Source organism: Channa argus, chromosome 11, assembly GCF_033026475.1.
Source record: "Channa argus isolate prfri chromosome 11, Channa argus male v1.0, whole genome shotgun sequence".
NCBI classification, from domain to species: domain Eukaryota; kingdom Metazoa; phylum Chordata; class Actinopteri; order Anabantiformes; family Channidae; genus Channa; species Channa argus.
In genome coordinates this window covers 93,140-96,770 of record NC_090207.1, presented here as the reverse complement: position 1 = coordinate 96,770, position 3,631 = coordinate 93,140, and positions in this window count along the sequence as shown.

Here is a 3,631-nt window from a genome sequence, read left to right as displayed (position 1 = left end):
TGAAAGACATGTTTGTTGAAATGTTTTATTATTATTATGTTCTGTTATATATTCATAATTATTTTAAGTTCATACAACTGTTAAAAATGTATTTTAAAATGGGTCTGTATGCGAGATGCAAAAATACTGTTTGGTCAAAAGTTTATTGGTAAAAGCTTTTATTTGGATTGACGGGTCATGTGACTAGAGTCGGTGAAGGGCATCACTGTGGCATTATGGGTCAAGCTACGTGGATACAGAGGAAAGACACATAGCCCCAAAATAACCTTATACTGTACTTGGTTAAAGAGGCGCACACGGTAACTGTGCTCTATTTATATTGATCTGTTTTACAGACACTAGCCTGAGAGAATTTGACTTTGACTGGAAATATGTATTTATTTCAAACGTTTTATGTTTGTTTGTTTTATTTTATTTAGTTTTCAAGGTGTCTAATGAGAAGAGAGAGAAAGAGGAGAAAATAAACACTTAAAAGACATCTTAATGCATGGGTAGTATTTCTTTGGACCAGTGTAGTTACACCATTTCCAACCATTCCCTGAAGCATGGTATTAGCAGCATCATATGGGGTTGTAACAACAACGATGGATGAGTGATAAAAATTACCTCAAAACACCCATTCACTCACTTTTAATACTCCAAACACCTCAGAGAGCAGTGTGCTACAAGCATGAGCTCATGCAGATGACACAACTTTGTACTAGGGGGGTCGAAGGATAAAGTCCAGATCATGTCAGCAGCATCTCAGTGTGTTTTCACATACACCCCTTCTTGACAAAGTCAGGAGAATATGAGGATTCAACTGCATGCGTGAAAGGGGCTACAGAATTGTACAGCCAGAGCCCTGACCTGAACCCTATTTACCATCTGTGGAGATAATAAGCTTGAGAGGATTTGCAAAGAAGAATGGCAGGTGTACAAAGCTTGATGGCGCAAGGCTGTGTCATGCCCTGGCTAAAGAGCCATGACCAAAGAGGGGAGTATGCAAGGTAAAGACTAAAAATGAGAAGTTTATTATAGCAAAAACAAGGCTAAACAAGCAGAAAATAGCCTAAAATAACTTTGTCAGTGCCAAGCACAAATTGAATACTTAAGTACATGTCCTATTTGTGTTTTTATATATATATATATATATATATATATATATATATAATATATATAGAGAGAGAGAGAGAGAGAGAGAGAGAGAGAGAGAGAGAGAGAGAGGTTTACAGACATTCATTTTGTCTTTGTCCCTGTTTGTCTTGTAGTGGTTTAGTAATAATATATATATATATATATATATATATAGAGAGAGAGAGAGAGAGAGAGAGAGAGAGAGAGAGAGAGAGAGAAGGAGAGAGAGAGAGAGAGAGAGAGAGAGAGAGAGAGAGAGAGAGAGAGAGAGAGAGAGAGAGAGAGAGAGAGAGAGAGAGAGAGAGAGAGAGAGAGAGAGAGAGAGAGAGAGAGAGAGAGAGGTTTACAGACATTCATTTTGTCTTTGTCCCTGTTTGTCTTGTAGTGGTTTAGTAATAGATTACATATATTGCAGAATTACACAATAGTATTATTGTGTGCCACTTACTTCAGTGACAACAGTGACACTTAATAATACATGTGCACATTAAACAGGAAACTAGAAAATTACTTATTACATGATATTATTATGTTATTGTATTACTATGTTATATGGCTAATTATACTGTTTTGTGTTTCTTCATTTATGCTTGTAGCTTGTTTATCAGAGAGTGTATTAAAGAGAGAATCAAAGAGTTCTCAGCAATTGCTTGAAAGAAAAATAACAATTAGGGGAGATTCTGGTTACTGGGAGACTGAGCAGGAGCAAAGGCGAAGGACTGTTCTGTCCTGGCTCAAACAAACATCCTTGCTCTCTGCAGATAGCCAGGCATTTTTTGTACCATGCCTTGTTTTTAAACACTAGAGGACAATGATGTTTCTTCCACTGGGACTTGTCACCCTCAGGTACATGACTCTCCATTAAACAATTTCTATGCACTCAAGAAACCTGGTTACTGAAAACCTGATTATATATGGAGCAGGATATTAATCTGACTTCTCCTTAACCCCAGACTTATTTTAGACCCTGGATCACATATTTTAACAGTACAGTGACAAAAAACACAAACTGTGTTTGTGTTTTTGCAGAATGACAGCTGCAGGGAGACAAAGGAAAAGAGACAGTTGATCTACAGCGCAACTGAAAGAATTACTTATTTAGACTTCTAAAAGAGACTTTGTGTTAGTTTCATGTGCAGACTCAGCAAGTACTCATTAAGAATTCACTCATTTATTCACTTTGCTGTTTTTTCCCATCTGCAGCTCTTTGTTCTGCCTGTTGGAGAAAGCTGATTAGAAATCTGGTTACATGTAACATGGCAGAGAATTCTGTGTTCTCCAGGAGAAATCTGCCTGGGAAAACCAATGGTCCTCTTTACAGGACATCCAAGGACCTTTTGCTACGTATCCAAACAGTTTCTTCTTCAGCCAATAAAGTGGCTGGGGAACCCAGTTACATCCTCCAGATTAGGCTTTGTTCCACCCTGGCCTGAATAAGCTCTTTAAGGTAGGAGTTGGGAATAGGATGGAGTCATCAAGATTTAACGATTACGACCTTAACCCCTAAACCCCTAATATGGGGGTCGTTAGGTGTGGCCTTCTTGGTGGATGTGTGAAGTGATCTTAATCTTCCTGGGGATGGATGAAAGGTCAGGATGAAAAATGGGACACAGGTTGTGCCTGATTTCTCCTTTTCTGTTGAGAGAAGGATTCTCCGTGTGAGCATAATTAGCACACATAATCCTACTCCACCGTGTTTCAACTTTGTACATGATTATTGTACAGTTCTACTTCTGTTTGCTGTCATCAACACACCGCTTTTCTCCCTGTTTTATAATTCAAATAAGACTCAAGTCTTGACTACAAAGTTCTGATTTAAGACAATCAAATCCCAAGTCAAGTCCAAGTGCTTAACTTTATATTTCGAGTAATAAACAAGTCATTACGTGACTCACCCAAAAAAACAAAGTCAAAGTTATAGTAAACGAGTACAGAACACTAATGGTCTTTACCCAGTAATGCTTAAGAGTAGGAGTTTGATGTAGAACAGAACAAAAGTATGAATATCAGGTCTGACTAAAATTTGAGTTTTATAGTGTTTCGTCATCTATTTTTGAATCACTTACCGAATTTGTCTTCAGATGTAAACAAATTATAAAAACTTATAGATAAAACATCCAATAGTTTATATTTGCCTGTATCCTTTGATGAGATGCAGAAGTGCCACAGTTTAACAGTAAAGCATAAATACTGATCACAGCCCATAATAAACCCAGAGAATGAGAGGAACAGCAGAAACAATAAAATGATAGTTAACTGTGTATCTGACACATCGGTTTAAAAATCTGTGATTTGACCTTACACCTTATATTTAACTAGATAATTGATCCAAATACTGAAGATTTACAAATATTATGTTCTGCACCTTAAAACACTGACATTACATCATTAAGAGAGTAAGAGGCCTTTAAATTCACAAGAAAATACATACCGTTAGGAGTGTTTTTCTACTCTTTATTACGTCTAAACTGAGTGGAGCACACTTTATGAATTTTAAGAGACATTTATACCAGGA